This window comes from Nylanderia fulva, unplaced genomic scaffold, assembly GCF_048542155.1.
Source record: "Nylanderia fulva isolate GAGA-0341 unplaced genomic scaffold, ASM4854215v1 Scaffold4, whole genome shotgun sequence".
Lineage (NCBI taxonomy): Eukaryota > Metazoa > Arthropoda > Insecta > Hymenoptera > Formicidae > Nylanderia > Nylanderia fulva.
Genome location: NW_028190476.1, coordinates 3,196,969 through 3,224,894, shown reverse-complemented (window position 1 = coordinate 3,224,894; position 27,926 = coordinate 3,196,969). Strand labels below are relative to the sequence as shown.

The window sequence follows — 27,926 nt, the reverse complement described above, 5'->3', positions numbered from 1 at the left end:
ATTATTGTATATATATATGTACCGCGATACAGAGAGATGATCTCACGACATAAAACTCGATCGTATGTAAAGTTACGTTTCTTTAGGTGTTTTTTCTTCCGTTTCTTGTAACATTTCTCAAACGCGATGGAAATATTCAGTAACACATTTCCAGTTTTTCCTTCTGCTTAACTTAGATAACTCGATTTATAAGGGGCCGCCTGCATTTTAGAGAATCAAAAATGAGATTGATTTTTGAGAATTGTTTTGACAAAATTTTACAACGAAACTTTTAGGCATCTATTTATAAATATTTACAAGTAGTAACAATTTAGTTAAGAAAAGGTCGTCGTTGACGAGTATTCTCGTATCTTAAAATCTCATCTGAAATTAAAATACTAAACATTTCCTTATTATTTATGAAATTACGTTGTCCATGAACCTTTAACATTAATAAAAAAATTAATTTAAACAATTTTTTTGTATAAGTATATAAGTAAAAAAAAAATATATATTTGGAAATCGTATTATTTTATTCTAAACTCCATACTATATTGTCAATTTTTTACTTTTTTCTTATTTTAATTATTAGCTATGAGGCTGCAGGAAGATTTTTCCTCTACAGACTATATTTTTACCTAAAAAAATTTTTTATATTTATAAATGATGTAAAAATCTCTGAAGTCACCAGATGATAATTAAAAATGGTAGTAATTTAATCAACCAACTCTGGCTATTTAATAATATTTATTTAATATTCACGACGTTTCGGCCATGGGTTTCGGCCCTTATCAAGTGCTACAAATTATAATAATGACAATTATTAGAAAATTAAAAATTAATTAAAAAGTAACTGAGTAACAATAAATATTTCCACACATTAATATGTATCCTACCTAAAACACAACTTTCTATATAGAAACTTAATTTCTGATCTTAAAATGTGACATGATATAATGTGAAACAATTAACTATATTATTGTGTTGGTTTCAAGCTCTTTATATACTCATTACTTCGATCAAACTAAACGACCTTTATTAGTTTATCGTAAACAATATTTAGATTATCCGTGTCTTTTTGTAAATTGATTGTGTTGTCAAATTTTTTGATAAAAAACATCTCCGCGATTTCTCTTTTTCGTACAAATTTCTCATGATGTAAAATTTCAGGACCAATCAAAATCATGACCATTATCGAATTTATGATTACTAATGACTGAATAATTACTATTGTGTACCTTAATGTTATTAAAATGTTCTTTTATGCGTGTGCCTAATTGTCGTTTAGTCTGACCGACGTATGATGAGGAACAATTTGCGCAGTTAATTTTGTATACAACTCCTGTTTTTTCTTTTAAAGGCAAAGGATCTTTGACACGTTTGATTAGTGTATTCAATTTTTTCGGTATACAATAAACGCATTGCATGCCCGTAGATTGCAATAATCTCGAAATGTCTTCGCTTAGTTCTTTGACGTACGGTAATTTTAGGATGCGGTCAAATTTTTCCATTAGTAATCATAAATTCGATAATGGTCATGATTTTGATTGGTCCGCTCCTGAAATTTTACATCATGAGAAATTTGTACGAAAAAGAGAAATCGCGGAGATGTTTTTTATCAAAAAATTTGACAACACAATCAATTTACAAAAAGACACGGATAATCTAAATATTGTTTACGATAAACTAATAAAGGTCGTTTAGTTTGATCGAAGTAATGAGTATATAAAGAGCTTGAAACCAACACAATAATATAGTTAATTGTTTCACATTATATCATGTCACATTTTAAGATCAGAAATTAAGTTTCTATATAGAGTTTCTATATATAGAAAGTTGTGTTTTAGGTAGGATACATACCATATTAATGTGTGGAAATATTTATTGTTACTGAGTTACTTTTTAATTAATTTTTAATTTTCTAATAATTGTCATTATTATAATTTGTAGCACTTGATAAGAGCCGAAACCCATGGCCGAAACGTGAATATTAAATAAATATTATTAAATAGCCAGAGTTGATTGATTAAATTACTACCATTTTTTATATTTATAAATATTTATATAATAATAAATACCTAAAAGTTTTAGGATGATTCGCCATGCAGTTTTTATAAAAAAATTCTGACGAAACACTTGATTTTTAACTTTCTAAAGCAGCAGGCACTCCCTTAGATATTGTGGATATCTACCGCGTTGCAACGCGAGAAGATTTTACCTTTGATTTTCCCGAAATTTATATTACTCCCGACTTGACGTTTATGGTATTTTCGCGGCAGCGAAATCGCGATCGCGAAATATTGCTCCAATAAAAATTGATTGCTTCGCGTACGCGATTTTCTGTCGCGTCGAGGGGACGACAAAGAGCGAGCGTCGCGGATCGCAGAGATACCGCGTATATAAAAGGGGGAGAGAGAAATAATACATCACACATGTGTTCTCATATTTTCTGAAATGGAGAACGCGCGTTCCCAGTCGTACGCGTGCAAACGCGTGTCGAAAACACGGCTCGTCCCTTCTCGGTTTTGCCGTGAAAGAAGAGTAGTGCGAAGAAGACGAGAGAAACGCGATATTTTCGCAATAACTCCCCTGGGAAAAAGTGTCACGGTGCGATATTAAATGTTTCGAGAGACAGTTTTGGAATTGAGGGAGACGCAAAACACTCTGACATATAAAGTATTAAATTGGGATATATTTTTGTACGAATATATAATATATGTACATTTACGAGGAGAACATTTTTCAACGAAAACTGTCAGGGTAAATGAAATTATTTGATTTTGTCGTACAAATTGCGCCCCTCCTTGATTTTCAATAATAATTTGATATTAATTATACATCGCAATGTAACTCTAATGATTAGTTTGCCCTTCATGATTAATCGTGTTGGCTTTAATAATATAACCTGGAATACATTAGTAATTACGCCGCAACGCGTTAATAATCATGCTTGGCCTCATATATAAATTGCGGACGTAGCAATAATGTGATGTAATTTAGGTCTCTCTCGAGGCAATTAATATCGTTTATTTTGGGGGTTTCTGAAATGCATTATATATAGATATATTGGTATTATTAATTACGGTTACACATTGTTGCCTCTTACTCTTTGTACAGAATACTTTTTTCCTTAATAAATTAAGACTATAATGGCGCCCGAAGAGGGCAGGGAGGATGCAAGAATGAGAATTGTGTTTGAATATCCAATGGTTCCGATTCTCCTCATTGTTCAATAGGGATAATCGTGTTTTATTCGCATTATCTTGTCGCTTGCAGCCCTTCGGGGGTGGATGGCTGACTGACTGGCTGCAATGTCGACTCAGGGTCTTCGTATAACGGGACGGGATTAACTTCCCTTGTCCGCCGCAAAAACAGAATTCTCCCCTCAAAGTCCTCGTCCACGAGAAAAGCCCACGTTAAGATTTTATCGTTCGTTGCGTGAAAATTTTCCCTCGTCGCGCATTTACGTCACCTTTATTATATACGCGTTATTACGTCAATCCGTATCCGATACTCGACCTGTATCCTCGACACTACAGGTATACGTAACATACCCTACATATATATATACAGGGTGTCCGGTAATTAACGGACCAACGATTACAAATGGATTCTTTGGTCACTTTGGGAACGATTTTTTCTCAGCGAAAATGTCGAAAAAGGTCATCATTTTTTACAACTTTCCAATATTTGTCATTATGTATCTTTATAACTGAGTCTCAAATTAAAATTTTATTATAGTAAACTCTACCTGAAATTAACTGAAGAATGTAATTATGCTAGACTTTTAACTCCAAAAATTATTGACTTCTCAACATTTTTGCTAAGGAAAAATCGTCTTCAAATTGGCCAGAGAATCAGCCTTTAATCATTGGTCCGTTAGTTACCGGACACCCTGTATATATATATACGTATACCGAGTCGAACCGTAATGGGAAATTTCGGAACGTTGCGCTGATGCTCCATCTCTCTCGTAACAATCTCGCCGCCGGCTACTGCTAGCCGAAACTACTTCTCTCCAGTACATTAAGCTAGATTACCGCAATTAGCTACACCGCGCGTGTAAACTTGTTGGCGCGAAGCGTTTGGCATCTGGCAGCAGATACTGCTAACAGATTGCGGTCAAACTCCCGAGCTGCTCCCGAGCCTTATCGCCTCCATATAGTTTCCGCGGAAAAGTCGTTTCCTATCCGCGAGATTAGGCGCATTCTGCGAAATTGCGGCGGACGAAAACTACGTTGTCAAACTGTATGATTGGAACATTTTATTTACAAACTCGTTCATTAAAGGAACCGACAGAATTTTCTCTTGGGATTTGGGATAATCATGCACTGAACACAAAATTTGTTAACTTGACTAAACCTCTCGACTAAATATTGTTTTGCTAATTGAATATAGAAAAATATCTAAATTAAATACTTAACTCGTTCATTAAAGGTACACCGAAAGATTTTGTTTTGGGATTTACCCTGATAATCGCTAATTTTGCTAATTGAACATATACAAATATTTAAATTAAATACTTAACATATCAAAGCTAAATATATGTTGTATTAACAAAATAGCAGTTTAGATAAACGTTTAGTCAAGTAAACAATTTTTTTTTTCAATGTGGTAATCGTGGAACGTAATATGGTATTGGAAAAATTTTACGAGTTTCTCTAATTAATATTTACCATAAAAAAATATTAATATGTATACATAATAAATTTTATCATGTACATAATAAAATTAATCGAACATATTTTATATCTTATTGTGGTAGATATTAATATATTTTATTGTGGTAAAAATATTTAATCTCTCCGAAAAACTCTTATACAATTCTTCCAATACAATATTGTTCCACAATTACTATGATTTTCAGGGTAAATTCTAAGAGAAAATTATCTCTGTATATACAAGAGAAATATCAAAATATATATTATCGACAAACAAGAATATAAACGAAGCAGCAAAAACTGGAATTTTATATGCAAGCAAAATATTGGAGAGATTTCGTATTTTTACATTATTAAAAATACGTAATGCGGTTGCAAAATAAAATTTATTTATCTCGTTTCTCTGGCTTGGACGATTATTATTATAATATTAATTAAAAGGCGGCATAAAAAATCGATAATAAGATTCACGTGTTGATAAATTTGTTTCGTAAACACTGATTTGTATTCAATAGGCCCGACTCGAACGAGCATGGTTTCTACTTTTATAATGCCATTCATTTCAACATGGCTTCACATACTAATAATTCCTTAAGCGATGCTGTCGAATTTGATTTGCGTCAATGGAATATCTCTCAGGCTTATCCAAATGACTAATAATATATATAATTGAATTATTATTTTTCGAAATGCGATTGTTTGTACTTTGAAGCAGTGATTTTATTTGACATTTAAACACACGTTTTGATACTTTGTCTTTGAGGAAAATAATTTTATACTCACACGCGCGAAATATAATTATCGGGTCCTGCGGGCAGAGAGCTTTAATCTCGGCGGAAATTCTGAACGCGGTTTGGCTGATACAAAGCGTGGTTATCACGTCGGGATTACCACACTTTGAGCTGGCCTTGAGAGACGTCAATGTTTTTTAAGGTGGAAAAGCGGGACTGCGTATATATCCCATCATTTATTCAGGATTTTAATTAGGACGAATTTTCTCATCCCAGCTTCTCGAAATACGCTTTTGACATTTTGACGGCGAGTAAATCAAAATCTGTACGCATGATTGATTCTTAAGGAGATGCTGATTATGTCTGCTTTAACGATAAATATTATTTTCATTTAACTCTTTATTGGCTGTACGGAATAAAAAGTCCTTTACTAGAATTCAAGTATTCGTAAGAACAAACTTGAACTATTATTTATATAAAAAATCAAGAAAGCTAAATAATTACAGGTTTCTTGTTGATCTTTTGCATTAAGTCAACTTAACCTAATTAATAAGAAAACTATAATTCTTTCTTGGTTTTTTTTATATACACATACCTATAGTAGCCCAGATTTGTTATTATATTCCATTTCCATTATAAATAATATTTGTCGAGGCCTAAACGTCATCCCGCTTTATCAATAAAACATCATTTTTGATACTACTATAGTAAATCCAATTAATCACTTTTGATTAATTTTTTATTAATTAAATTTTTTTATTAATTAGACTTACTAGTGATAAATTTCCATAAGGGTTTTCCTTATATATATAATATTAATTAAATAAAAACACGCTTTTCCAGGATTAAAGTACATATAGAAACAAAACGCGAACTGCCCTTCGGGGTCTTTGTGAGTCTTTGCGAATCGCATTTGAGCTAGTCACGTTTATAATCGAAGAGAATAGATATGTATATATGCACTTCTAATCCTCGGCGATTTTATGAGTCGCGCGCTCGTTTTATATGGAAACTTTCTTTAGCAGAGCTAAACGTAGACTTTCTTTTCGCGCGAAAAAAATGACAGCGACGATGACGCGAATTTTATTCTTGGGTACTCAATCTAGATTGCATTTTTGTACGGGCTTGCCTTTAAACTTGATCGTTTTCGACCTCGTTGTCGATATATGTATAGATGCAGATTGGCGCTTTATACATCGGCCGCACGATATATACGCGATCGCACACATTAATCGACTAACACAAAGCTGTTTTTAGCGCTAACGTAAGCGTAAAAATGATCGCCTGGGCGCGCAGCTACTGACCTAGCTTAATATTTCCGACACAGAGAACGGAGTATTTACGTCGCCGCCCGCGCACATATTTTGTTTTATAATTTCTCCTTGGATTTCTCTCTCTCTCTCTCTCTCTCTCTCTCTCTCTCTCTCTCTCTCTCTTTCTTTATTTATTTCCACTCGAACGCGTCGGGTGTCTCAATGACGAAGTGCGTCATGTAAAATTTTCGTGTACGTATAGATATGCATTCGACGATCTAATTTAATCTCCTCGCTACGTCGGGATAATTTACGGCGTGCTATATTTGCCCCTATATAATCGTTTTTACTGGAACGCAGGACGCGTCGCATTAACAAAGGATTCAGGCTTAAGTTCGACTTTGCGTGGAATTTGTCAGCCGAAATAATGAAGCAGGATTTATTGCGATGGATTTAGAAAGAATGATTACAGTAATCATCCGTCCTTTATTTCAAGTAGCTGTCCTTTAGATTTATTCATTTTTCAAAACTCAAGATTGTCCTTTATATTACAATTTTGTCTTATGTTTCTTATTTAGCGCGTCAAATTCTATAAGAATAAAAATGTAGACTTTATATAGTCACAGAATTATTTTGTTTGCTTGTTGATCTGAACATGTTGAAATAAAATTCTAAAATTTTTAGGTTTCTTCTTCATTTTCTCTAAAAAAAAATATGAGATATAGCATATGTTATTTGTTCTTGGTTTAAATACTTGACAAGTAAAGATTGATCGTCAGCAATAAACATTGTTTATTTTCTTCATCTCTGGATGATTTTTCAAGAAAATAACGTGAATTTTTTAAACACGAGACTAATCGTTTCTATATTTCTCTCCCAAGAGGGAAGGAACATTTATAGTTGTAAATTGTCGCGAGATTAGAGATAATCAGAGACGTGTATTTATTTTATTACGAAAATTTACAAAGAAGAAAAGTCTACGTTTTGGATGCGAACTTTTCGGAGCACACGGTATATCTTTGTATATACCAAGTTTTTTTCGCGTCCTTCGCCATTAGCCTTTCATCTCATGTCGCCTCCCCTGCTGAGACTCATCTCCCTCGAGCAAAAGGCAAATTCTATTTTTTTTTTCCTCAGCACAATCTTTGCGAACGCATGCATCGACAAATCCAAAGTTGGAACATGCTGGTACCTGTTCTCTTCTGCCTCCTCGGTATCGCTCGCTGCACATGCACATGCACACGCAAGTTTCGGGTCACGGTCTTGCACGCAGGTCTGCGTCTTGTTCGTACCAGTCTCTCTTTGTGAAACACGTTCTGGAGCGTTTCGCCGTAATCTCCGTCGTGAAAGGTTATCACACGATCGCATTGTATTCGCATTTTGCGCCCGGAACAATCGGGCGCTCCGTTTCGTGAGAGAAAAGCGTGCGGTGAAATGGCTGGATATCGCGAATACGTCGCCCATTATCTCGCTTTTTAATTAAGTTAAACGCTGCCTCGAAATTAAGCCTTTGTTTGCCGACGAGTATACGCGAGAGAGCGTGTCTATGTGAGGTAAAAAGGAGAGAGAGAGAGACCGCGAAAAAATGGAGTCGATGAAGCAATCGACTCGAAGATCCCGACCGATTTCTCCAAAATTACCGCACGTAGTCGTTTTCTTCGAAATGTGGTACAATTTCCTTGGTCTTTGCACCGGACGCACTTTGCCGCTGGATCCGGCAGTGGAAAGCTACCACGTATATAGCTTATAGGTTTACATTTTTATATCCATTTTTGACAGATGTTTCACGAGGGTGCAAGCGCTACGCAATCGGTCTTACGCAAAGCTTCTCTTATAATATTCCCTCAGCCTTCACAGCCTATGCCCTTTTCTTTGTTCACTCTCGGAATTTACGCAGCATCCGACCTTTTTCAGGACCATAGTAGGGGATTTTTTGACGTTGAGTTCTCAATGAGATGGAAACTTTTTTTTCTTCTAATCTCTTCTCGTTTTTGTTAAGGTGATCCTAAACGTCCTTGAGAAGTCTGTGATTTCCGTCCTGTTTTACCGACAAAATGTGAGGTTAGATAAACTATAAATCTATTTATTGGCTACAAGCATTCTAATAAGCATTCGTAATTCTGTAACCAAGATGTATGAGACTATATATACAGATTGATAAATCTTTTCCCTGTACAAATTAAAGTATTAATAATAATAAATAGATTTATAGTTGATCTAATCTCACATGTTGTCGATAAAACAGGGAAAGAAACTTAAGTTAGTTTAGGATCCCCTTAAGCGAAACTCGTGATTTTTCGCGTAATACTAATCTTTGAGCTTATCAAATGTAATTTGTACTCTCTCTATCTCTCTCGTTCGTTCTTCTCCTGGTTCGTAGCCGTGACTAGGGAACCAGGAAATTGGAAAATGCAAACGTTGCAAGGAGTCGACGACACGAGCCGGGAAATGGATGTTTCTCAAATTCTCGTGCCGTCCTAACTTCACCCGTCGAGATTCGAAACGTCGTCGATCCATCCAGGGTGCGTCGGCTAGTCGGAAGTGAAATCCTCCCCAGGTACCTCCTTCTCCACCTTCGCTTCCTCCCGATTTGCTTCATCCCGGGATAGCTTCGTTATTGGAACGGCGAATTTGATTAAGGGCGTCGGCATTCTCCAGCGCAGCTGGAAGGATATTCATCTCGCTTCTTTCCGTGAATATAATCCTCCCTTTTCTTGTATCTCTCTCGCATATTATTCCGCCCATTTCGGCTCCTTTTCATTGTCCGCCCCTTTGGCCGGCGAAACATTTTCATATCTCCGGTATTAAAGCGAATTATATTGTCATTCGATGAAATTTAAAATAATATTTTTTTTTTCCCACGCGATTACGGTTTTAATATATTATTAAGTGTTCACACATCGTATAATAATTCATAGCATCAAAACACTCGTAAGTTAATATAATTCCACATTATTGATTAAAGCTTTCTTAATAAAGTCTTTTTTTTTTTTATTTGTTTACAAGACCGCCCATTATATGTAGCAAAATGCATATATCTACGTGACTTTAAAATGAAGTAATAATTAACACAGAATGCGGTTTTAATTCGCGTTACGCGCGCTAATATGGAAGTTTAATTCACGTTGCGTTGAATTAAGTGGAATTTTCACGGTACGAATAAGTTAATTGCCGGCTTTCCGTTATGAATTTTCCGTCGAGTCGAAAGCGATCGTTCTTTTTCGCATTTCTCTCGACAAACGGAGGTAAAGAGAGAGATAACAGTCGCTTTAACAGCGAGTTACGGCCAGCTTTGACGCTAATGATCGTCTAAGTAGATTTAAACCTATCTTGCGCCGTTGCGCGTCTCGCACATCGCGAACGTGTTTTTATTTTTGCAAGCATCGTGCGTGTATGATGCTCGTACCGCATATACGCATATCAAAAGACAAATCGTCGGGGATTGCGACAAATTCCGTCGCTAAACAATCAACTATCGCGGATAAAACGAGTTTTTCGCAAATTGCGCCGCCAGACGTTCTGTTCGATTACGATTCAAGTAATAATGACCTCGTTATTATCTCGAAAAAAGCGTAATGCGCGTAAAAGGCGTACTTTTTCAATAAAAAGATTGATAAAGAAGGAGAATGTGGAATATGAAGAATGGATGTAAAGTTATTCGGGGAATCCTAAACGTCGTCTGGGGTTATATCGACAAAACAGCAGTTTTGCGCACCTTTTTCTTTTTATTGGTCGAATAACATTATAATAAATGCTTTTCCACGATTAATGCCCTATCTACACCTAAGGATAATCCTACTTGCGATTTATCGAATAATTCAAAATATTTTTTATTTTTAATTGTAAAAAAGTTTTTTATTTTTAACATAAAATCGATAGGTTCGCGCTTTGTTTCTGTATATGTACTTTAATCGTGGAAAAGCATGTATATTATTCTATTGAACCAATAAGAAAGAAAAAGTGCGCAAAAATGTTTTATTGCCAAAACAGGACGGCATTTAAGATCCCCTTCTGTTTCGCGAAAGAAATGTCTCTTTTTTTTTATCGCGATCGAAGAAAATATTTCCTCTCTTTGTCATTTGACTAGCACGCTTTAATCCGGCGATCAAATATTATTGCTATCTCGCGACGTGGTCTGAGTATACGCGTCAAACAAATACGGCGATAAAGAATTGGCGCTCTCTTACGTGTTTTCTTTGATAACAAATTCACGCGCGCTTTATTGCGCGACGAAAATACGAAGGAGAGAGATCTCGTTTGATCTTTGGCAGCCCGCGCGAACCTAGACTGCAAAAGAAGCTCCTACTCTCGACTACACGTGTACAAGAGATAACGTCCGATAAGAGTTTCTTCCGTTTACGTAGGCACGATATTGAAGAGAGGGAGATGCTTGGCGAAAACCACCGAGTTTCGTTTTTAACGTTTAGCCTTCGCGCTAAAGACGCGTACAAATAACATATCTGCCTGTTAAAGTTTGTAAATTATGAAAATCGCCGACGCAGGATTGTTGTAGCTTCAAATGTAAAAAACGACACGCGTGTCACTTGAGCCAATTCGCGACGCGATAACCGCTTATATCGATGCTCGTTATCTTCGTTATCACCCGCTTTCAGATTCCCGGAATCGATTGTTTCCCCCCTGGATTGTTTCTTTCTGCCAGAAACGCGTGTTCTCGAGCACGCACACATAATTTTTTTATTTCTTTTATAATTTTTTTAAATTTATTTATTTCATTTATATAAAATTTTATATTAGTTAATTAAAATTCTTATATTAATTTTTTGATATTAAATTTATCATATATTATTAAATGAATTTTTTATATTAAATTGTATAATAAATTAATTTTTATTTTAATTAATTTTACATGTAAACAAATTTCAGTGTTTATTCAAAAAGAGAGCGAATGCTTCGTTTTTTTCACCGATTCCAAGGGAGGCAAATGCACCCTCTGCGGCGCGCCCATGCGCACATATACACATGCGTTAACAGAAGATATAGAAACATAGCCGCTACGCGTTCCTCGTAACTCAACTCGTCTCGTCTTGTCTCGACTTGCCATGTTGTTTTCGTCGAGGGGGCAGACCTCGTGGATCTCGACTCTTGGGCTACGTCATAAGCGTCTATTTATACTCCGACGCAGCGTATAAACTTATATAGGGTGTTTCCTCGCGACTCGTATTCACCGGCTTGCCTTTGTCGCTCGTTAATCGACCGACGTAGATGCGTTACAGCCAGGAGACACGTCGTACATGTTAATGAAGGATGCAAAGTGCTTGTTGAAACGCGTGTAAAACTCACGTGGGTGAAGCGGGAAGTCAAGAGGCGTCGCACCTTTCGATCTCTTTTCACTTTTCGTCATACACATATGGAGAGAGAGAGAGAGAGAGAGAGAGAGAAAGAAATAAATGAAAATAGAGTAGAGTGGGAAGAAGAATTAAGTTTGTTAAATCAACGATATATGTATTTATAAGTGGATAAATGAATACACGAGGGAGCTTGAGATCCCGAACACAAGGGTGAGACGTAGACCTGTTCCACTCTGTATACGCATTCTTCGTGAATGAAGTTGACACAGCATCCGGATCTTCCCTGTATACCCTCTCGCGAAGGGTATATCTGCCTACCTACACACTGACGTCGATGCCAACCCAGACGGTATTTCCGTTCGCGGTGAGTAGGAATATCTGACGTGTTTGAACGGAATTACATCGAGCGTTCTCGCGACGTTCACCCCGTATGAGGAAAATTCTCGCTATTCGAAAAGGAATACGAACGTGTCTTATCTACACCTAAGGATAATTCTACTTGTAGCTTATTCCAGTGAGTAATATAGACGATCAAAAACCATACTGAAGTTGGTTTTCAATTGCATCGATTGAAAAAAATTTACGATTCAAACCCAACTTCAGTATGGTTTGTGATCGTCTATACTACTCGCTGGAACAAGTCACAAATAGGAGTAGTATAGACGATTTAAATCATACTGAAGTTTTTTTCGATTGGTACGATTGAAAACCAACTTCAGTATGGTTTTTAACTATCTACCGTCTATACCTATCTACACCTAAGGATAATCCTACTTGTGACTTATTCCAGTGAGTAGCATAGACTATTAGGTAAAAACCATACTAAAGTTGGTTTTCAATCATAAATTTTTTCGAATTTTTTGGTACGATTGAAAACCAACTTCAGTATGGTTTTTGATCGTTTACACTATCTACCTATCTACACCTAAGGATAATCCTACTTGTGACTTATTCCAGTGAGTAGCATAGACGATCAAAAACCATACTGAAGTTGGTTACCAATCGAAAAACTTGACGATTGAAAACCAACTTCAATATGGTTTTTGATCGTCTATACTACTGACTGAAACAAGTCACAAATATAGGATTATCCTTAGATGTAGATAAGGGCATCGCACTTCGCGTCGGCTCGAAACGATCGAGGAAATCGGCGAAGACGAAAGGCGCCGTAAATAATAACGAACGCGCGTGTACAAAGTTATCCGTATATAGATCGTCGTTTCCCTTCCCGAGGGTTCGGGCAACAATTTCCGTGCGGAGCGAGAAATAAGGTACGATTACAGATGAGCGTATTTAATGCGAGAAACCGTATATATTCGGCTTCTCGACGTTCGTGCAGCGACATCGGAGTCTCTGTCATCACTCCCAGGTCTGCAATCTGCGTGAATTACGCGCCACGCAGATTACAGAGAGCGAAGAGAGACGACAGGGGAGTTTATACGGCCGCGAGGTATACACGGTGGACCTAGAAGAACTCGTTCGTTCTTGACGCACAAAGCAACTGCGCGATAATTTGCAGTCATTAAGATATAAAGACGCGATAATTTTATTCCGCTTTCCGATTATTTCTTGTCTTAATATATTGGCTAGACGTCATCAAGTAAGGTGAAAATTTATTCTACCTTACTTGACGTTCTTCCTTGGCCGGAAACGGCGCGAAATCTCCATCTCCTCCGCGCGAACTTCACGAATCTGACATTCACCGACATCGCGTTTGCGTTATAACGCAAACCATGCCGTTAGTGGATTAAGCCGTTCGCCAAATTGCATTTTTATATATATCGCCGTTTCTCCGCGGAATGGTCTTTTGTTCCACTTACGCCATTAACCGTAAGGAACGGTCACAAGTCATAATTAAACAAAACTAACGGTGTATTTTGCGAAGGAGAGGAAAGGGAGCTGGCGCATATTACGCATAGCTCCAACGTACATATACATATACTATATATACTGTTAATTACGGGAACCGAGGGAAAAATTATGGTCGCGAGAAGACGGTCGTTCGATATCCAAGTCATTCTGGCCTTTTTTCACATCTATGTGTATTGAGGAAAAATCAATCGGAAGAGGAAAAGAAGCAAAAATCGCGATTTCGTTCAATCGATTGGAAATTCATTAATCGCGCGGGGCGAAGCCGATTTTTTTCGGAATGTCGAGCGATTCGCCGATAAACGCAAATTTAATCGGGGCCGACTATTTATAATCGGGTATACATATAGCATCCATCGCGGGATGTTATATACTTGAGTTATAGTCGTGTCCGCGATCGATCGACATATATTATAAGTAATATGTAGGTATATACGTAATGTTACAATAGCATTTGGAATTTAATCTCTTTTATGTTATTCCGACACGAGATATTATATATTTTCGATCATTGTTATCGTTCACCTAAATTGCCAATTTGCTTTATTCGCGACGTCGCAATATTTCGCTAAAGCACTACGGATAATCCGATGAATTATTTTTTTTCCTACACCTCACAAAACTGATCGTAACGTTTACGCAACGCAAATTGAAAACATCGCAAATGAGTTTGCGAACGACAATAATGATAATAACAAAGATAGCAGGACGGGTATTTAATTATTGCCCGTTAATTATGTAATTTCTAGTCAATCGAAACCGTTAATTATCTCTTTTGTTTTTTCCTCCGCTTGCTATTTTTCTCCCTTTTCTCTCATTTTCTCCTTTTGCAACTAAATTACATAAGTGTATTATGTGCGCTGCTTTTAATTAAAATTACCAGGACATGGTAACAGTTATGCGAACGCAACTATATACGGAAAACACGCTAAATAAATTTAAATAATGCTTAAAATTAATGGAGAAATTGGTAAATGCAAAGAATAACGAGATTGATTTGAATTTTGTTTTAAGGAATTTCGTTTCTCATTTATTTATAACGACGATCTCAGCCTCGAAAATGATGCGTTGCTACGCGTTCGTCGTATCCGGGGAAAGCGCAAACCGTGAAATTATGCGGCGGATCGGTTTTTCAGACGATCAAAACGAGTACGGATTACAATTTCAAAATTGTCGTTAAAATGCATGAGTTCTCGCGACGACGACGAAGAAAGGTAAAGATCCTGACGTAATCGCGAATCTACGAAATGTAAAGAATATCGTTTGCAAAAAACGTGACAAAAACGATTTCGTTTCGCGCACAACACGTTTACATTTTACATCCGATACAAGAAACGCGCATGTTTACATTCGCCTGGAAAATTAACAACTCCGAGATGTACATATTTCTGTCTCATTCCATTTTGATTACGAAGCAGCATCGATAATCATACGCCTGCTCGTGCGATTTAATGAAATTGACGATTAAAAAAAAAATCAGATTTTTTTTTTTTTTTAATCGGGCGTTTATTCGAAACGCAAACACGGGATTATCAAAGTCGAAAGATCGAAGATTTACGAACGGGTCAAAATTTAAATAGCGGCCGTCCTTCGCTCCTTTTAGCGCCTCGTAGCCATAAGCGGTGCGAATTCTTGCCGATCGATTTCTTTTTCTATACGTCGACTGCGTAGTTGCGTATACGTCAACTTGCTCGATTATCAAGTTTTTTCTTTCCTCGACTAAAAATATTATTAACGCTCGTCAACATAATCATCGGCGAGATTGAATACACATAAAGCTGTCAACATCACGAATCTGTATTCATTCGCGAGTATCCATTTCTGATAACGCGCGAACACTTTTGGATTTGCGTCGTAATTTCGCGCGAGATATTGTTCCGACTCACGTACCCACGTGCCTTTATTTTATAAGTAAGTGAAACTAATTTGCCGAGCTGTCGACTAAAAGGCGAAAATATTGTTTACAGGACAGCCTGGCGGAGCATCGTCCTTGGTTATGACGCATCATCGCCACGAGTGAGTTTTCTGCATTAATTTTTACATAATTTGTTTTGTATTTCTTTTTACTATTTCTATATTTTTAAATATTTTTAAAAATACATTAGTTATTATGTATCTTTAAAATGCAAATCTTGGAAAATTTTGTTTACTCTCAAAAATAATGCTTAAAATATCTATCAATTATGAAACTTATTTTTTGCGTACGAAGAAAAATACGCAAATTACTGTCAAGCTTGCTCGTTGAACAACCGAGAGAGGCCTTTATAATTATTTAAAGATTAACGCTTTCCATTAAAATGTAATTTAGCTAACGGTGCTTTCGCACGTGAGATGGAGATTATACATTTTTACATGAAACGTTCGACATTGCGCACAAAGAGCGCAAATAACGACACGGGAAAAGATTTTATTGATGTTATACGTAATAATTGCTACTCTACAAAAGTGTCGTTACGTAATTATGTCCCCTTGAAATTAAACGGAAAATGAGAGCTATTTAACAGTGTTCGAGAATCTCTCTCTCTCTCTCTCTCAATATCCATTACGTTACGAATCGCACTTTGCCAATATATATATATATATATATATATATATTGTTCCACACAACAATAGAGACGGGATATATAAATATAATATCGCGGAATTACATTATCGCCACGTGTGTGCGTTTGCCACGTGCGACGGTTGCACGAGGCGCACGAGATCACGTTGTCGCAACATTATGAGACATCGGTGGGGAAAATGCGAGATTCTGGAATAAGAGGAGAGTTCTCTCGCTGTAAAGAAAGAAAAAAAAAACGCGTGCGACATATCGAGAAACCGAGGCATCGCTTCTTCGCAAATAGAGTCGACGCATATTTTCGTCGGGCTGTTGTAAAAAAAAGCCGCTTCGTTCTCGCAATGCAAACATAATCTTATAAACTTAACTCGCCGCCGAGTGTGACATCACAGCGCACCGAGATCCGAGATAACGTAGAGATTAATGCGCGCACTCGATTAATCCATTCTCGGGGATACAGCGAATCTGTTTTTCAAATGTGCATCCGTAAAAAATTTTGGTAACTTGACTAAACCTTTTAACTAAATATTATTTTGTTAATTGAACATAATAATATTTTGGAATTAAATATTAAATATAACAAAACGTGTATTTCATTTGAATACTAGTGTTTCAATTTACAAAATAGGAATTTAGTTGAAAGGTTTAGGCGAGTTAAATTTTTTTTTCAACCTCTAAATTACTTATAATTAGTAAGGCTGTTTTTATGATTTTTGACTCTTTCTCTTTGTACTTTTCATAATATTTTATAATTGTTTAAATGTTTATTTAACATTTTAACCCTGTTTTAAAGCTGAAGAATTAATATGAAATTTGAATAGAGTTATTATGTACGAAAGTAAGTCTTCTTATAAAATATCAAGTTTTATTTTTATTATTTTTATAAATTAAAGTTTAAATCAGTTGATAAAGACGGTTAATTAATGAATAAAGATGAAAAATTTGTCATTTTTTGTTGCAAAAAATTAGATTTATTCCATAATAGAGGAACATTTTAAAACATCTTATATGTAAGATCTACTTTAACATCTCCTCCTCCACTTCACGTCTAAAAAAAAGCGTAAAAAATTCCGACGTTTCCAAAAGCCTTATATAATTTAAAGACAGCCTCTATTGAATTTCGATCGAGAGTACGCCAATGGCACGTTTTTTTTTTCAACCGTAGCGATTTCGGGAGGCTATCGTGATTTCGCAAATCTCTTCAACACTTTGAAATTTGCGAGATAACGTTGACCGCGAAACATCAGCGCGCTCGAAAACGTCGAGTATCTCTAATGCAGGCGTTTCCCTATATTTATACTTGGAACTTACGCATCGAAATTTCCCTCGGACGAAATTGTATAAAAGAACGTGGCATATGTAGCAAGGGGGACCCTAAAGATTGCCCGCGGTATCGCCGCGAAATTCGGGAATGTCGGGAACCCGACGAATGTTCTGTATTTCCGAATACGGGGTCTCCAATTTCTCCTCTTTCTTCTCTTTTTCTCCCGGTTCCTCTCGTTTGGAGGAATCGAACGGAGAAAAACGTTTCTGCGAACGAGTCCTCTCCTCGAGGCGCCGACGTATCTTTTTCTTTTTTTTTTCGGGCTAGATATTTTTATTTTCATTCCTCTCTCGCGCTCTTTACCTTTGAAATTCACGATTAACAATTTAGATGTATCGTCCGTCGAAAAATGTCATCGCTCGGACGGAATATCCAAATAATTGGGGAAAATTGAAATCTGCAATTTTGATTTTCTTTCCTGCAAGCAGAGCATCGGTCCTGATTATATGTCCCTGTTGTCCGTCGACAAACGGTCGATGAATAATTCCGCGCTCGACCCCGCTCGTCGTTCCATATGTTCCGAGCTAGCCGCGACCGATCGACCGGAGTTTTTCCTTGAGCGAAACGACTTCGGCCTCCTTCCGCCATTGCGACGGGGGATTGAAACGTTGCGAAGGAATATAGGGGCCGTGGGAAAAGCAGTAAAACGCGCGCGCGGTAGCGCAATGCGCGCGCTCGGAACCTTTTGCTCCAAGTTCGTCGACCGCCACTCTCGGAGCACTCTCGGAGCACTCTCGACTCTGCGCGCACTCGCGCGCGCGCGCGCTGCTCTTTTCGCCTCTCCCTCGTACGTCATCGGAGTAAAATCGCCAAGAGGGTTTTCGCGCGAGAAACGACAAATGTAACAACTTTGTGTCCCAAAATAATGATACTTGAAAAGTTTGTGAGCCGTCATCGCGCGAGCTCAATTTTTCTCACGTCGTGTCGGTTCTTTGCCGATAAACGGAGACTGTTGTTACGGCGTGTCGCAAACATTCTCGTTGGATCCTTTGCGCGTCGGCGACTTTGTTTACAAGTAATCTGCGAACACGGCAAATTGACGGGGCATCAATCGTTTCTCTCGCGCGCCAATAGGCAGACGTCGTCGTCGTCGTCGTCGTCGTCGTCGTCGTGGTCGTGTTTGAGCATTTTGTTTAAAAATAAATTCTCGACGGGGATTGATTCTGCGACAGGCCGCCTGATAAAATAGACACGTGACGCAAATGAGGCGTTCGCGGGAAGGGTTCGCAATAGGTTACGGGCTTATGTGGGGTGTAAATTATTAATAATAAAAATTGATTGCCCCGAACGAGAGAGCTCGTTCCAGCCAATCTCCGCGAATGACATAATCGAATCCTCGAAATGCTAATCGAACGTCATTGCGCGATTTCCACTCCGTGCTGGCGCGCGGGATTTCATGCCTAACCATACAGAAATGCAACCAATAATGAATAATGTGAAATTTTATTTCCTTAATTATATTTAGCAAAGTGTCAAGTGAGACATCTCAAATACTATATTGAGCGCGTCGCCAAATTTAATTATGAGTTGGAAAATATTTAAATTAAGGGAATTCTATTTTTATCTCTTCTCTGTCTTAATAGTTATATACACGAAATATTATTTGAACTAACAAACATTTATGAACGTTGTTTCCGATTATAAACTCGAGAAATTCTCTTGCCGCTCCTGTTTGTATAAATTTTTATAGAGAAAACGATGTAACTGTCCGATAAAAAGTTTTCGATACTTCTTGGCGCGCAAGCAAACTCGATTAATTATTTTTTATCTCATAGAGTGTTATCGATCGCGTGTAAATCGTGGAAAATTTTAAGGCGATCGCGTCAGGCAGCTAGGAAGTTGATACGTTCATTCTATATTATTATGGCTCTATAACTCGCGCGTGAAATAAATTTTTACATAGTATACTTTGTATCGATGTCGCTTCTACGTCTTTTCTGCCTTTGTCGCATGACAAAAGTTTCCGCTAATCGAGATATTTACGTCGTAAATCGTATTCAGGAATTATTATGAACGCGTTGTACATTCATACTCGAAATATAATTTTATATTTAAAAAATATTTTTATTCGACTCGTTTTACGTTTTTCCTTCCAATGTAACTTGAAATTGCCTGTAGATCGCGTCTCTGATGTTTGTCAGTGCTGTGCTTAGATGATTTTAAAATCATTTAGATAAAGATGAGATGAAAATATATAAATTCATCGTAGGTAAGATGAAGGTGATTCTGATTTTAAATATATCTAAATAAAAGATAAAATTATATAGCGATTCATCTAGATAACCTCTAGAGAATATCATGTTTAAAATAATGACTTATGTAAACACAGTTATAAAAAAAATGTAAATTATAAAACGGATACAAAAATATATTCATACTTTTACTTGTAAATTTTTATCGCTTACCGCTCAAGTTCTACCGCTTAAGTATTTTTATGCCCCATGACTAAAGCAAATTATCTGAACATTATCATTTTTTGTCTACGCAGATATAAATAATATATATATATATATATATATATATATATATATATTATATATATATTATTTATATCTGCATCGTAGACAAAAAATGATAATGTTCAGATAATTTATATAAATATATAAACATATATATATGTATATTTAATTTTATTTTTATAAAAATAAGATGACGTCAATATCGAATCTGTACATAATTTGATTTAGATAACGGCAAACACTGTCGACGACGGAGAGAAAGAATGAATCTCTGTGGCGATTGACACTCTGGTCTCTCGGACGCGTTAAAAACGCGCATTAAATCCTCTCGTATCGTCGCCTTCGCAAAGTTCGCCTCGAACGAATACGAGCCAAGGCTAAAGCAATATAACGGCAACGCACACCGGTGCGTCCCGATGACAGCGATGATTTGTCTCCTCCTGGTAGCCTCAAGAGTTTTCGTACGAGAGAGTCGCTGATGATCTCTGATGAGAGTCGCGTTGACCCTCTACCCGCTTATCACTTTAAATACCGCTAGAGAGTATCGTTGCTTTCGCGGGATTACGTTATTATGTACCGCTCGGATAAAGGATAATTTGCGTACGGTTGCTGCGCAAACTTGTAATTTATTACTCACAATTCTTATCGGCGCACACGCCGAGTCTTTGCATCTAGACGAGATAACTATTGTGGGGAAGAGAAAAAGGGCGAAAAGGCCGAGGGATTTATGTATATCTTACTCTTCGAAGGAATTCTTCGAAAATAAGAATTTATTTTCCCCGGAGAATATATATATATATGTATATTTAAAAATATGATATACAAAGAAAGATATAATTGGAAAGTAGGTTTCTGCGACTTTGCTGAAATATCCCGATCTGTACTCGTTCTCATGCACGTCGCGCATTATCGCAACGCTTTTAATAAACGACTGAGAACGGATTATTATCATCGTTATATCCATCCTGATAACGGAGCATCGTTCTCTCGTGACGCGACGATGGCTTTTTATTCGCTTCCTTGGTTCAAGAAACCAGCGCATCTTCCCATGCTCCCTGGCCTCTTTTAATTGCCCGCGTGGTCTTGAAAATTTTGCAGGCGGAAATTAATTTTCCTTCCGCGTCAGAGATATTCGATATGCGGTATTTTTTCTTTGCAGGGAATACTTATGGATTTATTTAGTATTTAATATTATCGAGATAATTTGTGTAAAAAAGTTAACAAAATCCTTCAAAATAATAAATACAAAATATAGCCTCAATGCAGGACAAGTAAAGTAGGAAGCTGATTTTTGCGCTTCTGGGTATATAAATATGATTAAATTGAAAGAAAGAAAAAATATATTTCTCGACCTTAGGAACAAATTGGCCGAGTATCACTTTCGAAACTCTCGACAAAGTGTCACTCTCCAGGTCAATAGAAGGATCGGCGCCCTCGGATCACGATCGAAACAAAACGAGCGACTTTCCAAGAGCACACGCTCGTGACAATCCGTTCGCCGCTATTTCGACTCGAATGTATACATACCTATATATAGGTATACGTACGAGAAAGTCTCGTATATGTCGAACCGTGCGATTCCGCGGGACACTCGATTAGTCCTCACGACTTTGTCCGATTCTATCGATCCATGCCTTACATGCTACGTTCGATCGCTGCTTGAATAGAAACGCGTGATTAATTTTCCCGTGTATATGCGATCATGCGATGTCGGGACATCGAGCAGGGAAACCTTGTACCGCTCAAATTGATTATATTGAGACGTGTTTTTTTTTTTGGAATTACAATATACATCGTCATTTTATTCCTCGAATCGTCATAGAGCGACGATTCGAGGAATAGAGTATATTAAAATGCTCGTGCTTAAAAAAAATAGCTTGACGTAGTTTTATGCGAATAACTGTGTTTTTGTATAGTTTTATTATATTGACAGTTTTCAATTATTACTCGTCGTTATATACTCTATAAAAAAATTGATTAATTAAAATTTTAACGAACTAGGAAGAACCAGATGATGCGTCGAGAAAAAAATTAATTTCCATTATGAAACTGACTATAGTGCACTGGGCACAAATTTTCTATGATATCAAATAATTAAATAAATCTCAATTCTTGTATACTTTTATTTTTCCTTGAAACCGACACACCACTTTGCGATTGGCTTTTCTTACAATAGACTGTTGAAATTGAAATATGTATTTCACATTGAGAGCCTTACTGAAGTCTTACTGTTAGTATATAAAAAATGTTATTTGAGACTTTGGGGCGCTCGTATATATATATATATACAGGGTGTCCGGTAACTAACGGACCAACGATTACAAGTGGATTCTTTGGTCAATTTGGGAACGATTTTTCCTCAGCGAAAATGTCATCATTTTTTACAACTTTCCAATATTTGTCATTATGTATCTTTATAACTAAGCCTCAAATTAAAATTTTATTATAGTAAACTCTACCTGAAATTAACTGAAGAATGTAATTATGTTAGACTTTTAACTCCAAAACGTTTAGTTTTCAAAAAGCCCATTTTTTTCAATCGCTTATAACTCGAAAATTATTGACTTCTCGACATTTTTGCTAAGGAAAAATCGTCTCCAAATTGGCCAGAGAATCCGCCCTTAATCATTGGTCCGTTAGTTACCGGACACCCTGTATATATAGTTGTGAGTGAAAATAAATGCTTTTCGGACGCGTAAATAAAATGTTTTACGCGACATTAGGTCGCTAGTCTCGCAGATTTTGGAGATTATTCCGGGCGTGCGAACCGACCTCGGCATTAATACGTCACGAGTGTCAGTCACTGTCAATGTCGCTCTTGTTAAACGCTCGTAAAAGGAGATGAACGCCTTGCCGAATGAGTTTCATCTCCGCCTAAATTCTCCTACGATGCAGTATTTTTTTAATTTCACTATGAAACATTTACCGTTCGAGAGGTCGAATTCACGGTTGAACGTCGCGGCCATGATCGAGAATGATTTATTACTCGAGCGAGCGAGTATCGTTTTTCCAGGCGCCGTTTTGTGGATCGAAGGCCATCGTTCGCAAAAAAGCGAAAAAATAAAAATGAAAAAAAAAAAAAAAAAAAAAAACCGCGTCGTTATTTCGGAGATCGGGAAGGGAGAGGAGGCGATTTCGATTTACGATCCAATAGCCGTTCGATTTATTATTGCAAAATTTGCGATAACGGCGTCCAGACTTTACGCCGCGGATACGTGACTGAGCACCATTTGCGATCATCGAAGCGAAGGGGGAGAGCGAAAAAAAAAAAGTAGAACGACGAGTTTCCTTCGGGCGATGATGGTGGGAAGAGGGAGACAGGCAGGGATAGAAAGGAGCGAGAGAGAGAAAGGGGGACCACTCCACCAAACAGTTAGCCGACCGTGATGCTGCTTCTTCGATCGACGCGACTGCGGGGGCTCCATTTTCGACCGGTCGAGAGATCGAGATCTCGTTTTCTCTCGGCGCTCTTTGGCCCCTGACTCTCCTGGCCTCGGATAAGTATATTTTTCTAGCTCGCGGATCATCGCGTGGAGGTTTTGCGAACGCGAACTATACGAGAATGATTCGAGGCTCCCTGGATCCTCGCCGCGGCCATGTTGGATTGTGACGTCAGCTGAAAATTCTTGCGTGCGCAAGCATTTTTATGTAAAAAGATAGTATGATTAAATGACACTACAAATCTGTCATTATGACACTACGAATCAGGCAACTGTAAAAGAATCGTGACATCTGACTTTGTCACGAAGAAATGACTATACGAATCAGGCTTCGTATCGGTCATTTTACAGCTGTTGATTGATTATAAAGGGCAAAAAGGTAGTTAAAAGTGTGCTAAAGAGATCGAAATATCTTCTTTATTTCGAAATAGCGTCTAAGAATTTGTTTCCAACATGATCGGCGAGGAGCCTTAAAGTTGAATGAGTTCAAAGCGATGCAAGGAGATGGCTGAATATTGTTTGTGACATTTCGTAACGCATATCTCGTATCTCTACGTGAGGAAAAAGAAATTATTTTTTATCTTTATTACTATAACATGCTGACGCTTGTTTGATTAAAATGAAGCAAGATTCGAGTGTCGCAAGCACGAAAAGGTATATAGGAGAGCAACTTTCATCTATCGACACCCATCGAAGCTCCTTTGATCGATGCAGGCATAGAGGTTGAGCACCTCGTGATCTGCCGTTGAAAGAAAAGTAGGATGATTCTACAAAACAGTTAGATGGCCCTGATGCTAGCAAATTACCGAGTTGCCGTTTCTACATTCGCATTCGCCGCGATACTTTTTTTTTTCAGATTGATTTCAAACTTGGTTTCGCAAGTATATCATTTAGACGGAGGAGACTTTTTCAAAGTCGTACTAATAATCTTTACACATTTGGGTCGCTCATTGAAATCGTCATAAGATTCATATTTGGAATATCGCGTCCGAATCTTTGATCAATAATTCCAGTCGAATGATCTCTGAAGACGTAATTTCTCGTGCGCGCGGCCTGAAAGAGAATTGAGAAACCGTTGGAAGGCGCGGGCGGCGCCTGTCTATCTTGTAGTTTCTCAAACTGCTCCGAGCTTCTGGCCGAGGAATCGAGATCCTCGTTTTCCTCCAGGCTCGTCGATCTTTGGCCTCCGTTCGCGCTCCGCCTTCGCTTCGTGCCGCTCACGGAGGAGCGGTCCTGATGCACGGCCTCAGATAGAGTTTCTAGGATGTGGCGTGAAACTCGTAGAGACAGCGCTCTATAGTCTCTCGTAACGCGAGCCCAACATTTTATGGTCGTCGTGAGGAACGATAATGTTCGTCCAATATGTGATTCGCATTGTTCTCGAGTGAAAAAACATTTTTCTCTCTCTCTCTCTTATATTCTCTCTATACACATAGGGTTTGCCTGGATGAAATTTTGCCGTCACCTTATCTTTATATAGATAATAAAAATATTGTTATACCCGCATCTAAATTATTTAGAACGTTCGGATAATTTGCTTGAGAGTTATATATAGCATATAAAAATACTTGAGTAGTAGAAACTTGAGCAGTAAGCGATACAAACTTATAAATAAAAGTATAAATATATTTTTAATAACTGTAAATAACTGTATTTACATGAGCGGTTTCAAAATTATATTGTCCAAAAGTTATCTGGATGAATCGTTATCGCTATATAATTTTATCTAGATATATATTTAAAACAAAATCATCTATTTAAATACTAATGTATGTTCGATTAACAAAATAATATTTAGTCGAGTCGAGGATTTTTTTGTCAGTGACACGTTGCGATAAGAACGACCCTCGAATGATTTTTTCCTACCGCTGACATTTCCTACACGTGTGTTCGACCACGTGTCAGGAGCGCTAAAGCTGGCCGAGAGCTGGCTCGCGTCTAAGAATCTCTCGTTCCTCGAAGGGAGCGATTCCGGGAAGAAAGTTTGAAATTAGACGCTCACGCCGGTCGATTGTGATATTCTCGTAAAGTGTGCACCTCCGCCGGATGGACGGCGCATGTTGCCTTTACGGAGAGCAACCCCTCGTTGCAAAAAGGTAGGAAATTCGAACACAAAGAAAGAAAGGAGTCTAGAAGAGATCGAGCCTAGTCGAGCGGCGAGAAAATTGCCTCTCGTCTTGCTTGAATCGCGAACGCGAACCTGTTTGATCGCTGGGAGCGTTTGAAACGTCGTCGTCTCTTATGTCATCGCTCTCGTAAGTCTCGCTCGTAGCCCTCTGGGTGGCCTGAATCGGCGACGTCGAATTAATACGCGAAGGGTTCGCGAAATAACCCAACGAACCCGTGAGATCGCAATTCGACTCTCGCTCATAGATGCGAAGACTTTCCCTTTACAACTTGATATCTTTAGAATTGTGCTTCATACGTTAACTCCTTTTTCTATATACGATTTTCCCCAACACTCCCTAGCTACATCTAAGGATAATCCTAGTAATCCTGCACTGAAAAAAAATCAATGTACTTTTACATGGAAATTACTTGTTCAGATCTGGAAATATGACTCGACTATATATATGTATATGTAATTTTTTTTCTACGTTTTTAAACTGAAATCATATACGATATTAATGTAAAATATATAGGTAAAATTACTTTATGGAAAAATCATATAGAATTTAAAATTTACTATTTTTACTTTATTAGAACTTTTATCTTATAAGCACTTATCCATTTTATTTATAACGTTATTTTATAACATTTATACATTACTAGAATTTCCTATATGTGTAATTCCACGTTCCAGTGGAATATTTTGAATCTTAAAAATATATCAGATTTTCCATACGAGTAACAATATCGCACGATTAATTCTGGATCGGAAGAAAACCCAGCATAATCATGTAATTTTACGCAAATATTTTTTTAGTGTACTTTTTAGCGTAGTATAGACGATCAAAAAAACCATACTGAAGTTGGTTACCGAAAAAAATTGACGATTGAAAACCAACTTCGGTACATGGTTTCTGGTCTATATACAATTCATCGGAATAAGGCGCGTGACTGATTTCTCGAAGATAGTCCGATCGTCTTATCTATTTTCATTGGTTCAGCCCCCGAGATGAGAAATATTGAAAAAAAAAAAAAAAAATTGGCGCGATTGGTTAGGCCTTTTGAAGGGGCTCGCGAAAACCGAACCAATGAAAATAGATTGTGGCTCAGCCTCTCTCGTAGGAACCTCATATAGACTAGAGCCAAGAGGCAGGAGTCGCTAGGTCGTAGCTAGGAGAAAATGTTGGTTTCGCGTGGCGAAAGGTAGTTCCAGTCAGGCTTACACACCACCGTCGGTAATTCCGACGAGCCCCTCCCTTTCGTCAAGTTTTCGAGAAGGGTCGCAACGTAATTTGAATATACGGCCACCCTTTCGATCCCCCTCGGCCAATTGCTGCACGTTCGGCATATCTCGTTCTCGCTCTCTTCGCGCTCGGAATACGCGGGCTGACGTGTATTTCGGAATATCGCGTCGTATTATGCCGAATCGATTTCTGCCGCAACCTTCGGCCTTACACAGGACCGACAAACTTCCTTCGCTACATATTTCGCACGCGCGTTTATTGTCTTTTGATCTTTGCGTCGCGCTGAAATCAAACCGGTGTCAAGTTAGACGACGATTTTTCGATGCGCGTCGCGAAATAATAACTCCGGAAGATCGGGTTGATTCGCGCTCGCGATTGTACGGAATTAAGCGGTTTTGGCGCTCATCAATTTCTCGTCGTACGATTCCTCGGCGGACAAAGAGAGCCGCGGCGCGTCTGCGCGATTTTTCTCGCGGAAAAACTCGCCCGCGCCGGCGTAGAAAGGGAAACACGGTAATCCGTGCTTATCGATCGGCACTCGGTTGCCAACTTGGCAGTGGCAAACTCCCGGAATTACGAATGAAATGCTCCACATAGCGACGCGGTCGAATCAGCTTTCGTATCCCCACTCGCGAGGGAGGATGCGTCGAATTCCGCTTCACCTTCCGGCGAAACGTTTCGTGCCCCGACCACGAAAATTCGCCGCTCGCATGAATTTCCGCTCTCGACGGAGGATCCAAATGAGCGAATGAAATTATTTTATTTATTTTTTTTTTTTCGTCTCCCCCAGGCCTCTCTTTCTCTCTTTTGTCGAGCGAAAGGGGTACGAAACTCGCGCGTCAAAGGGAGAAAGAAGGGTTCGTAGGGAACAGGGTCGACCCTCTTTTTTTTCTTCCCGCGCTCGTATAGCCGTTGTTCGAGTTTCGGAGCAAATCTCGGCTCGGAGCGGGTTTTTCAGTCGCCCAGGCTCATGTATGTATACACGTAT

General features: G+C 37.9%; 1 protein-coding gene across 4 annotated transcripts in view; it reads left to right on the top strand.

Moving 5' to 3' along the window:
* The window catches only part of Ipk1 (Inositol phosphate kinase 1), a 98,786-nt gene that overhangs the window by 29,560 nt on the left and 41,300 nt on the right, over positions 1-27,926 (top strand). For 2 of the 4 annotated variants that reach the window (XM_085485961.1, XM_029311753.2), the window contains exon 2: positions 15,770-15,818. The exons of 1 other annotated variant lie outside the window; for it this stretch is intronic. The gene's annotated coding sequence lies outside the window, so the exon portion shown is untranslated. Of the gene's footprint in view, positions 1-11,726; positions 12,298-15,769; positions 15,819-27,926 lie in introns of those variants that run through there. One more of the 4 variants, XM_085485962.1, reaches the window with a different exon arrangement.